General features: G+C 29.7%; 1 long non-coding RNA gene across 1 annotated transcript; it reads left to right on the top strand.

Annotated features, from left to right (window-relative positions):
* Positions 1-12,476, top strand: LOC113370732. Its single transcript, XR_003366612.1, has 3 exons — positions 1-83; positions 538-866; positions 12,434-12,476. It is a non-coding gene; the product is annotated as an uncharacterized LOC113370732 (long non-coding RNA).
* Positions 12,477-13,931: the final 1,455 nt, after the last annotated feature.

Here is a 13,931-nt window from a genome sequence, read left to right on the forward strand (position 1 = left end):
GGAGCAGTAATGTTTGACTTTCAGTTTGTACAGGTGCACAATTTTAATATTGTTTTATGTGCCACATAATTTATTTGTGAATGGTATGTGTGTTTTGATTTTTGTGATAAATTTTGTTTAAATAATTTTTGATATGCTTTATAAATCTTTTGATAAATTTATTGGTTTTGTGACAGTGATTGTTGACATTTGTGATTCGGTTAAGTAAAATTGTTTATTTTTCCAATCTTTCGTTAAGTTTGAAATGATATAAACATTATATAAATGATGAAATAATGACAAATAATTAATTAGTTCATTAATTTGAGAATACTAGAATAAATAAAAATTTTTGAGTCTGATCAATATCTTATACATGCCAAAACCTGAATCAAAAAAAAATTATTTTAAAATGTTATATTATTTCAATTCAATAAGTTCTATCAATATAATTATTGATTTATAAAATACAGAAAAAACATTAGTTTTTATTCATTTATTTCAAACTTGCAACCCTTATGATTAATTTATCATATTAATTTTACTTTATTATTTCAGACCAATCCTGCCTCAAATAACTTTTTCTCCATAAGTATAGAAACGCAATTTGTAAAATGAGGTTATAGCGTTTTGCTTGAAATAAATACAATCATCAATGCCATATACTCAAAAAAGTGATGTGTTCCAAGCGGATATATTAGCAGTATTATAGTTAAATTAAAGTGTATGGCAACATGTTCCGGAGTAAATTCCGGATGCATACATGCCGAGTTATTTTATTGACTTCACTAGTTTGGTTTTTAGTGGATGTAGTGTTACTAACATTTTACTCAGACTGTATAGGATCAGGCTGGAATTGTAGGAGACGAGATGAATATATTGTCGAGGTAAGTCATTTATGGGCACTGAGATTCATATACTATAGTTCTATAAATAGTGTATAAAAAAGTCTACTATTATCTGTAAAAAAATGCAATAAGGTCTATATACTTTTGTTTGATTTATATTTTTCTCGATTTGCATTTTGGATAACCCTGGCATCTTGATGCTGAGCATAAGAAATATAAACAATCAGCTTTGATGATTTATATACATATTATAATTATGTTTTAATTTATGTGTAAAACTCATATGAGTTATGCTCTATTTGATTAAGAACTTGTTTATTATTAAACTTTGCTTTGGCACAAAGGAAACATATTGAATCAAAAAACTCAGTTCCTTATCGATAAGACTTATTAATATTTGTATGCAAATATTTATAAGAGTATGAAAATTTGCAACCAGTTTCCTGTTTTGAATTTTTGTTTGATGTGCTTTACTTCTTCTATTAATTTTTGTGAAAAGTTTCAGGTAAAGTTTTGAATTTCTTAAATATTACTGATGTTTCTTTTGGTTCAATTAGACTCGAGTTGATACAAAATTTTATGTTCTATTTCATTTGCTTCATAATTGAATATGGACGACATTGATGCAGAATAGTTTTTTTTTTATGTTTCGAAATTATATCTAGTCTAGTCATTCATTTGAACATCGCTATTTTTAAAAAAAAAATAGTATTCCATCAAATTTGACCCCCAATGGGTCAACTGCATACATACAATTTATATGGTTTTCATAACCAGGTTTTACAAAAATCTAAAAATTCGACGTAGATATCTCAACAAATTTATAGAAAAAATGTATTGTAATAAAATGTGTTATTAAATAAAACTATTATTTTTAGGTTTACACACTCAAAATCTTCTACATACAAATTATCCACGTCAAATACTCTAATAACCAAGTTATTAGAGCCAAGTCCATTAACTCTTTTTTTATAGAGAACTATTATAAATTTTACCTTCAGCAATATAATCGCAAATCATTTGCTAAATCATGTTTTTTGTTTTTAATTTAACACTAATTTTAATTAATTATTTTAATCTTGGTAAAAATTCTTGGCAAAAAATGTTTATGAAATATTTTTGATGTGATTTCAATAATGAAAACAGAAAACAATTAAGAAATGGAATTTAATTTACATTTGATGATTGTTTATTTATTTAAAAAATTTAAAATAGTTTTAAACTTTTAAACATGCCTTATCCAATAAATATTTATTTATTTTATATATAATGCGCTTTTCACTTACGTTAAAATCAGTAATATAAAATTCGTTCTTAATTTTTCTTTGCGCGTGTTGACTTCATAAGTGTTTTAAATCATGCAAACTGATTATCATAAATTAATATAATTCTCAACAAATTCCACATCTTGTTATAAAGATTTTTATCATTTTCAAATATGATCAAGGAATATATGTATTAATTTTTTTAAAATATATTCAAACAAATGGTGATTAACATAAATAGCAATGCATAACAATTAAGGGTATAGTATGTAATATAATCTATGTAGTCATAATATCTTGATCTTCTTTCATTGCGATCCACTTAATGCATATTCATTTTATGCAATTCACATTCGCCAAGAACACGTAATTTATCCGGTTATAAATTCATAACAAAATTCATAATTGAAGTTCTATTAAATAATTCATGATATAAAACTGTGCTCAGAATTTTTCGTCAGATCATTTGGGTTTTTTTGTATCATTGTTGGAAATATCGAGCCATTCATGGGCTCTATGGAATTTTCAAAATCATAATAAATTCTTAAAAACCAATAAAGCCTCTTTATGGGTACTTGCGGTTTAAAACGATATTACTTTCTAAAATTATATCTAATCGTCGGTTTCTCGTGAGTTACTCATAGTTTTTTATGCAAACTGTTATGAATTGAGAACCGGTTTCCACTTGATCGAAAATCTTGTAGGTCTTGGTCACTTGAAACTATGTGCTAAAATTAGAATATGTTAAAATTTGCATATTAGTTTGATTAGATTTTGCATGGTAATGCAGTTAAACTCACATTTTTAAGTTAATTCCATAGATGAACTATCGAATAACTATTATATATTGATCACTATATGTATTACAATGAAAATTTGTCCCAAACCCTTCTCCGCCAAATTTAGCCAGATATGTTCTGTTATTTCAATACTAGTAAAATCTGGAACGTTATTTGTAGCATGTATAAATATACAACTTTGTCTTTTCAACCGGAAGATTGCAGGTTCAACATACGAAATGTCGGACTACCTGATATCAAGCGGTAGAGACATTTGTTGAAAATGAATATTTAAGTAAAAAATAGCCTTTTTCTGACATCAAGAAGAAATTAATCAGTATCACAGAAATTGTTATTACAAATTTATTAAATAGAGAGCAGCCGTTGGATTTCCTTTTGGAAAAGCCACGTTAAGAAAAAATCATCGAAATTGCTCATAGGATTTAATTTCTGATCGCTACGCAAATAAATTCAAAACTAGTGGGGTGTATGGCATCGTGCCTTAAGGCAAATTGCTGGAACTTCCCGTACCGTAATTAAAAATCTTGGTACGAAACCCAAAAAACTTTACACAAAATGTGTACACATTATTAAAATCTCTATAAAATATATGATAATTTGATGTTCATATATCCAATAAACATTTTTGACCGCCAAAATGACATTTTTTTAAACTTATTTTTATTGAGAATGGATAACCGCTGGACCTGCTTTCCTAAAAACTTTATCAGTTTTTCATCTAATCAATACAAGTAAAATGTTTTTTGAATTATTAAAAATCGGACGCTCCGTTCTCTTAAAAACTGAGTTACCGTTTTTCGCACTTTTTGCTCCGTATCTTCCGAACGGCTAGACCTATTTTCGCCAATTCTAATCAGCACGTCTTCTTATCAATATGAATCGAATGTTTTTTGAATTATTCAAATCGGTTGATCGGTGTTCCCGAAATCGTCGACGATAATTTGTATCCGCACACGCACACACATACACGCCTACATCCATTTTTTTAAGGTATGCGATAATATTCAGAAACCTTTGAAATGTAAAGATATATAAAAATTTTCATTTTTGATTTTTTTTTGTAATTACTATAACTTATCCTACGGGAAATTAACAAAAAAGTACTTTCCATTATATATTTGTCAAGTTGAGACTGTAATCATAAGCAATCAATAGAATTATTTTGAGATATAGTTTGAGATCATCTGCAAATAATAAACGTGGACAGCTAATAATATCAGATATGTCATTAATAAAAATAATAAATGGTAGTGGACCAAGAATGGATCCCTGAGGAACACCTGAATTGCTCAAGAATCCATTAAGATAGACAAACTGCTTACGATTATGAAGATAACCTTTAAAAACATAAATAAGTGAAGAATTAAGACCAATCTTAGATAATTTAGTAAGAAGATTGTTATGATCAATTTTGTCAAAAGCATGACTGAAGTCAGTGTCATCTACATCATCTAACATCAACTTGTCCAATACAGATTAAATTTGTTATCGTAGAACGGGCAGGCATTAATCCATGTTGATCTCTATTTCTGTTAGAAATTAAAGTTCTAACAGAAGGAATAATTTTTTCTCTATATATAATAATACTAATATTGTAATAGCTATTCTTTAATCTTGTATGATCTGAATAAATATATTCGAATACGAGAAATATATTGCATCGATAAGAATAGTTACAATTTTTCTTGCTTAGTTTTCTAATTACAACGGCATTTTTCATATTACTTCTCTAACCTTTGCGGAATCTATATCTTATTACTTATGTGAAGAAACCAAATAATTATTTTACAAATTCAGTTAACGTTCCGTACCGTTGCTTTTCCCGCTACTTATTTCTGATTAACATTTTATACTTCTTACATTAGCGTCGATATTGACACTGACGTATTCAACTGCTTGCGACTGTGTCAAGAGCAAACGGTTTTCTGTATCATTGAATTTAATACGATAATTTAACTCATTTGACTCACAATGGAAGAAACATGGATAAATAAGATAGTTGAGAATTGTAGCAACTTTGTCATGTTTTTCTTGGCTTTCAAATAATGTTTTCGCAATAGAACGAACGAGCTCTAATTTGAATCAATACACGATCCTATTGGATTTTTATTCCATTATGAAATCTATATGGAATGAATTTGAAGAATGACATGGAAATTTTATTAACTTCCTGAAGGGTAAGTTATTGTAATGGACCGAAAATCGAAATTGAAAATTTTTGCATTTCTCGACGTTTTGAAGGTTTCTGAATATTTTGGCATACCTCAGAAAAAATGGATGTGTGTGTGTATGTATGTATGGATACAATTTTTCGTCCACGTTTTCGGGATCAACCGATTTGAAAGGTTCAAAAAACATTCGATTCCAATTGATAGGGAGATGAGCTGATTAGTTTTTGAAAAGGCAGGTCCAGCAGTTACGGAGATAAAGAGCAAAGAGTGCAGAAAATAGAAATCGAGTTTTTGAGAGAACGGAGCATCCGATTTGAATGATCTAAAAATATTCAATTAGTAATGAATGGGAGAACTGGTATTAGTTTTTGGCATAGGCAGGCCCAGTCATTTCGAAGATACGGAGCTAAATGTGTAAAAAATGGCAGTTTTTGAGAGAACTAAGCGTCCGATTTAAATGATTCAAAGAACTTTCTGCTTGTTTTAACAAAATAATTGATTTTAGAAAAAAAAATTTGTTTCAACTTTTTTTTCAAAAAAAAAAATTTTCTATATCGAAAATAATTCAGATACTTTAAACAAATAATTTCAACTTTGCAATTCAGTTTATATAATTCTGATAAATATTAGACAATGTTACATTATTTATTTATATTATAATAATCTCTTTGAAAACATTCAGTATTCCTCGAACATTTCGTTACGGTACGGGAAGTTCCAGCAATTTGCCTTAAGGCACGATGTCACCTTCCTCACTAGCTTTTGGGCTTTATGGGATTTCAATCATAAGTTTCAGGTTTATACCGCTTCGGACAGCCTGATATCAAGCAGTAGTGACTTCAGTTTTAGTTGGAAGTATAGAAAACAGTATGTTTCAAGTGAAAATACCTCGTGAAATAGGAAAGGGCAACCATGGGTTGGTCTGCATTAATGTTCAGTATTAAAAATAAAACCACATCTAAGACAATCTTTGGATTATCTGCACCTATCTAAAAATGTCTAAATCCAATTCCAATCCAGTATTAAGTACTTCTTAAATAAAATACAGTGGTTTTTTTTACTAACTCAGCAATCATTTTATAGAATTTGTGTAGTACTTTTCTAATTGTTGATAAACTATATAATCATGTTTGTCAGTTTAATTTTTATTTCTTTACGGCATGCAATTTGAAGTAAAGTAAAAACGCTTTAATGAGGATGTGGCATTATTACTATAAGTGCTGTGCATTATCAAAATTAAAATAGCATCTTATGAATTTTTCCATTTTTTTATTAGTTTTAAGTTTTTTTTAATTCAAGATACATTTGAATATTATTTATTATGTTTTAGTTTTATTAGCAAAATTTGTATTAAAGGGTCATTAATTCACACAATTTTCATTAAAATGTTAAAATTGTTGATGCGTGAAATGATTTCCGATCTCTCTGCCAGCGTCGATTTGCTGAGGATATTATGTTGAACTTCTATTATTAATTTATATTTTTCTATTCAGTAAACAAGAACAAAATGTTTACAGTTTATAAAATATATATAATCGTAGTTCACCTTTTATCGCGACATAAAAATGGTTTATTTAATGTTGCTTTCAATTAATCATACCGATATGGAACTTAATGTGTTCATTTGTTATAGTGGTTTAACACATTTCCGCATCGAGTAGTTTTTTGTAGATTATAATGAGTTAATTAATTAGTGTAGTACTACTTTTTTTAATGATTTAATCAAAGAGAAGGGATTTACTTCACAGATATTGAGTTTTTGTTTATTCTTTATTTCTTATTTTTCTAAAAAGTGTAACCGAGATTTTTTCACATTGATCTTTTTTTCAAGAAACTTTAAAACTTAAATTAGGATATCGTTGAGAAATTGTTCTATAATATCTTACAGATGTGTCAAAATTTATCAGTGACAAAAATGGTACGGTTAGAATCTTTAAATCTTTAATAAACATCTGCTTTATATTTAGTAACGGTTCTATTTTCTAATTTGTATGTACGTAGACAAGGTTCAGACTCGATTTCAAAGTCTTCTTATATGACATGTCAAATGTTTGTAATACAATGCTGCATACTTATGAATAATGAATTATTTAAATTTTTATAAATTAGCTACTTCCGCAATGCAATTTGATTTTAAAGACCTCGTTATATTAACAATAATCAAATAGATCTATCAAATGCTACTTTAAAATAAATTATTCTCAACTTACGACGACACTATGAAATTTATTACAATGAATATATGAATTTAGAAAAAAAATTATTGTTGCGCAAATCAACGTGAGAAATCTTTATCATTTTGAAGAGATAAAAGTATATACTTATCGGAAACAATGTGTCACAATGATCTCACGCGCGATAACCCTTAGTATTATTTTGGCTTAAATAGATAATTCGTACTACATAAGTATTAACGAGGTTTTTAAAGCTCTAGAAGATTATACTAGTCATTACTGTAATTAAGTTATACGAAATTGTGTAGTAATAAAAATCATTTTATCCTTTATATCTACATTTGCACTGAGCTATAGAATCATATAGACAGTACTAAACAGACATTTTTGAAACTCAAAATATAGAAGTTGGACTTTCTAGTAGGATAGTAGTTGTGGTTTTTCATACTGAAGGTTCCAAGTTTGAAAATAGCCCTTTCCAGAAATTGCTGAATTAAATTAAAAATCATCAGCATCAGAGAAATTTTAATAAAAATAGTAAAATAGAGAGGGTCAATCCTCGGGGGTAGTCTTCTAACCACGTTGTTAAAAAAGTCAATCACATCAGGTTGGAATGTTAAGTTCTGATAGTTTTTAAAAAAGAAAACAAATTAATTGAATTTCTAATTCTCAGTTTTAGTTTTGCTCACGCTTTAGCACTTGCTTAATTTTGAAGTTATTTAATCTTAATTTAAAATTACTATGTTTCAGAATACACTTTATATAAATATACATTTCTGTTTATGTGATGTTTTAAATAACACGTGCAAGTATTGCTTTCAATCTGTGGTAGATGTTTGATAGTTTAATTTCACGATACAGAAAAGTAATTTAGAATAGTTGGAGCGAATGTTTATTTTATTTTTATTAAAGCTAGTAATATGAGATGACTATAGCAATTTATTGCCAATATAAATTTCACATATCTCTTATAACGGTATAAATTGAGTTTTTATAAGCTTTTGATTGATTTACATTCCCTAAATATTAGATATTTCTAGAAGGTGGTTGACCATTCTCTTTTTGATGAAATTACTTTAGATATATATCTAATATCTATGTGAATATATAATGAGTAATGCCCCTGAAATCCATTTTTGCCTTAAATCATATGCATATCTATAATTTCAAGTAAAATCTGATATCACTTCTGCATGATGATTTATGGTCAAGGTAGGAACGAACTTGGAACCAGTCCACATTTAACCAAGGAGCCATGGCAGGCTCAATATTCTAAGTCGTCATGTTTAAAAACACTAATTTAATTCATTATATTCTATAAACTACAGCAGATTAATACATTAATAAAAATCCTCCAGTAACAATGAAATATAAACAAAATCTTTACTACTAAGGTGACTATATTTTTTTAAGTCAAAACTGGAACGGCAACTTTAAGTTTTGCTAACCTGGGACAATCCGGGGTATTTATACTTTTTGGAAACCCGGGACAATCCGAGACAAAACATCTAAATCCGTGACAATATAGCAGAAAAATCCGGGACACAAGGTAAAAATCTAGGGCTGTCCTGGCCAATGGTCACCTTATTGTGATGCACAAAATTTTTAATTTACAAAAGATCAACATACTTTATACTTCACCTAATGTGCTACATTTTCTACAATGTGGTGTATATCATATGTTGGCTGGCCAGCTTAGTTAATCGTTTTTTAGTATAGTTTCTCCATCGTTGTTCATCCAATATATCCCATAGACCTATGATGGTGCGACCGCTAAAGGTTATTGTGCCGAGAGACTGCACAAGACCGATAACTCTCGCCGGTTAACGTGTACCGTGCCTTCTCATCCAGCCGATTGAAAATGATAGCTGGTAAATAAATTGTTCATATTGGTAAAATAAATGTAACTATAGAAACTATAGAAAATAATCCATGCAAGATCGAGTTTAATGGCAATTAGTTGGATTGTAAAATTATTTTTATTTTTACGGACATTGTTATCAAAATAATACATTTTACGAATATTGAGAGAGTTGCATTCTACATATATAAAAAAATAAGTGGGTTTTCCTTCCTGACGATATAACTCCAGAACGCACAAACCGATTTCGACAATTTTGCATTCGTTGGAAAGGTCTCGGGCTCCGCAAGGTTTATAGCTAAGAAAATTAGTGTGTGGCATCGTGCCTTAATGCAAGCTGCTGGAACTTACGCACCGTAATTAAAAATTCGAGTAATGACATTAGTGAGAATTATCAGAATTATGCTGGTTAAGTCAACGAGCAATTCTTGCCGCAAAGAATAATGATGTACACGCACTGAATTCACCATTCAATCAAAAATGGGCGATTTGGTGACATACCAATGATTCCGACTGGTCTTCCGTTTGACTTCAAACGATTGCAATTTCCAGTTCGCCTTGCGTTCGCAATAACAAGTCGCAAGGCCAATCGCTTAGTGTTTGCGGGATAAATTTCAAATAGATTATTTAGAAAATCATTGTTTTTCACATGGGCAGTTATACGTTGCCTGTTCAAGAGTTGGAAAATATCCGCTTTGTTTGTGTTAACGTCAGTCCAAAAAACAAAAAATGTGGTTTACCAAAGAGCACTTCAATGAAACGGATAATTTGCGAATTCACTTTCATTTACTTAGAGAAGTTCAACTAAAAACGCTTCATTTTTGTAATCGAAATAAATTCATTACAGTTGTATAATAAAATCAAATTTTTCCTTTTCAAATATAAAACAAACAAAAAATTTCTTCATCTTCCTCACGAAACCATCTGGTGGCGAAACGGAGTTCGTCGGGTTTACTAGTCTCTTATATTATTTCGAATAATGAGCAATAATTTTTTCAAAATTAATAGTTAAATTTATGTTTCCAAACCTAAATCCATTACTATTTTTTCTCCATTCTGGTAAAAAAATCGTTCACCAGCTGTTCCTCTAATAGCGTCATCATGATGATGCAGAGTATCTCATTAAAGAGCATCTCCGTAGAATGCATTGTAACGGCATAAAGCTATCTTTGGCACGTTCGCTTAGGGTAAAAGATAATTTAATGAGCTGTGGTCGGAGGTGATTATGATAATGTTTTTGGCCTAAAAGCTAATGTTGTGGAGGTAATATACGTTTGGCACATGAGTAGATTCTTGTCGTATTTTGACACATGCTTTTTATCGGAAATGCATTATATTTAATTTAATACTACATTAGAGAGAATTTTGAGCTCCCTGATATATTGAACCGTAAATATTTTATTTTAGCGTGATACTCGATATATTGATCATATTTTCTTAAAGCTCTTCACATCTTTTTGCTTATAGCTTACATTGTACTCCTCACAAAGTACTTATTAGTATTAGGTAATAATAATAGAGAAAATCCGGTATAACGACGCAATATCAGAGTTTATTAGCTGAACACTTTGCGTTGGACTGTTTGGCATTTTCTTATTGTTTGTACTCTCAATGCCGGCGTTTGTATGTAATATATCTTCAGGAGATGGGAATCTTTAAACCGCAGCATTTGCGGTAAGAAAGCAGACACGTACAATATCGTCTTTACAATGTGATAGGCACAGAGAGGATATACGTATATTTACCATATCGGCAATATTAAACAAATATTTGCAAAAGCGTGAAATTCTCAAAGCTTCAATATTGCGTAAATGAAGACGAGCATGAACGCAATACTAACAGAACAGCTTTGATAAAACACCGCAATTCATATTTATTACTTGGAAATATAGATCTGAAATATGTTTCCAAGTGAAAATATCCCTTGCACCAAATTCCAATTGGTGGTGCATTAAATTTTGCAGAACAACCGTTGGGTTGCTATCTAAAAACACGACGTAAGGAAGAATTTCAGCTCAGCATCTTATTGGACGCTAAGTTCTGATCACTGTTACAATATTTAAAAAAAAATCTTATGCTCAAGTTTACATCTTAATAAAACATTTTTCATTATTATTATCAAAACATTTAACAATAGTTCAATAATTCCGGATAATCATTTTTTCACGCATGATATTTGATAGTACACTAAAGTGCGTTTATTTATTTTTTGCGTTGCTGTAATAATAATCTGCCATGTCGGCCATGTGGTGTTGAATTATATCATATTTTTGTAAAGTAATCAAAAATTTAATGTGATTATAATTGAATTTGCATTGAAATAGAGCTACCTTGAACACTACATACCTGCGAGCAAATGTAATAAATCTTATTTTGAATTTATTTTATTTCACGCCTTTTATTTATCTTGATTTGCAATTTAGAGATCATGTCATTAACTACATATTTTGGTTTTTTCATTAAATATGTTTAAATTTGTTTAAACTTGCTGCATGATGACACACATATGGTGTCAAAACGTACATAATAAATAGTTACATTAGCTATTGCTTCTTGAAATATTTATTTAGTTGCAAATGAACATTTTAAGAATAGATTGTAATGTAATTACCTTTCGTTAAATTTGTTTCCAATTTATGTTATAGAAAATTAAATAATCATCTTTTTGAATATGTACATTGCCATCTTATTAAGATTGGAGCAAACAGATCTTTTTCACAATATACATATATAATAAATAAATTCCGTTTTCCTTTAGAAATTTCGCATATTGAGTTCTGATGTAGGTATAGATAAATCAATAATTTTCTATCTACTCTTTGTTTTGAAAAGTGCCATCGATTGCATTTATTATGTTCGTTTTGCAACTACATGTTACAGATTGCTTAATGATTCAATATTTGCTAATTAGCAAACTATTCTATTACGAATAGGTTACAAACAGCGATGCTATTGAACTCACAGTAGTTTTTTCACAATGCAATGTGGCATGAATTATTTCGTAATGCCATGCAATTCCGTTTTCATCCATTACAATGGCTCATACAATTAATAGCGAGTTTTGCGAATGAGTTACTTATTTCACTAGGTTAAATGTGTCTATTCTCGTTTTCATATATAATGAAATGAAATGATATATCATTTTTATGAAAATACATGCTATCAAAAATGGTCACCGTAGGTACTTGATATGTTGTACCTTGTATATTGTTTCTTTTGTTAAAGAAAATGTTTTTAAAGCTAAAACGTTTAGAATAATAATATTTGTTGAACTAATAGTCTATCAATTAACCTCCAACAAGACAATAATTGATGATTTTTTTTTTTTGTTGCAGATTGATCATCCAAAGGCACTCGTCGCCAATAAGGCTGAACTGTCTCGGAAGCGGAAGAAGATTTTGCCGATGGCGGAGAGGATGATAACGATATCCCGGTAGAAGGACATTATCCTGCTAAAAAGCTGAGGAGATGGAAACCTGCACCGATAGTTCCTGAGGGATATGGAAAACCCGGCGAAATGGGTAAGTGATAAATCATAATAAATTCATCAATTAATTGTAATAAGTTCCGTGTTTTTAATTCGAGTTCTTTAAGTAAGTTCAAATAATTTTGAGGGGTCAAATTAGTATATACATATCATGTTTTGCCTGGTGAACCGGCTGCTACCGATGCTCATAAATTTCTTTCGGCCATTTCATATGAGTTATAACGCTCTATGTTTCGTTCAACTTTATGCGGCTATAATCTTAACCGTTTTAACAATGTGAAAAGTGCATGCAAGCCGGTGTTGTATAAATTTACGATGTGATGCATATGTAAAGGATCACTTTTTAATCTCGTTTTCATGGACAACATTTTATTTTTTTATCAAGAATAAAAATGCTTTTTAACATTAAATAACTGCTTTGCTGAAAACATGTAGTTACATTCTTTTTATTTTAAATGAAGCAAAAGCTCATGTACCAAATCTCATTGAGTATATTTTAGAGCATAGGTTCCCAAACTTGTTTGTGCCGTGGACCCTTGCGATGTTTCATTCAACGATTGAATTGAATAGTTTCTGTATTGAAACAGATTATCCGTTTTAAAAATGCATAATTCGATTCTGATGAAACTCGACATACATTGTTAATACACTTTACTGGAACTGGAAATAACTTAAAGTTGGAACATTCAATAGTTTTTGAGATATGCGAGGTTGATGTGGGTGGTTGGCTCCGCTCTCAATACTAGTATTGTAACAGATTGCACGTTTTCAAAAATGCATAATTCGATTTTGATAACTTGACATACAATGTTATTACACTTTACTAAATATTTGATAGAAATTTAAAGTTGGAACATTCAATAGTTTTTGAGATACGCGAGGTTGATTGGTGGCTGGTTTCGCTCTCAATACTAGTATTGAAACAGTTTATCCGTTTACAAAAATGCATAATTGGATTCTGATGAAACTTGACACACATTGTTACTACACTTTACTAAATATTTGACAGAAATTTAAAGTTGGAACATTCAATAGTTTTGAGATATGCGAGGTTGATGGTGGCTGGCTCCGCTCTCAATACTAGTATTGAAACAGATTATACGTTTTCAAAAATGCATAATTCGATTTTGATGAAACTTGACATACATTGTTACCACACTTTACTAAATATTTGACAAAAATTTAAAGTTGGAACATTCAATAGTTTTTGAGATATGCGAGGTTGATGAGTGGCTGGCTCCGCTCTCAATACTAGTATTGAAACAGATTGTACGTTTCAAAAATGCATAATTCGATTTGATGAAACTTGAGATACATTGTTAATACACTTTACTCAATATTTGACA

The sequence above is a fragment of the Ctenocephalides felis genome, unplaced genomic scaffold (genome assembly GCF_003426905.1).
Source record: "Ctenocephalides felis isolate EL2017-DRISC unplaced genomic scaffold, ASM342690v1 CF-g0.4_SCAFFOLD_01492, whole genome shotgun sequence".
Taxonomy (NCBI): Eukaryota; Metazoa; Arthropoda; class Insecta; order Siphonaptera; family Pulicidae; genus Ctenocephalides; species Ctenocephalides felis.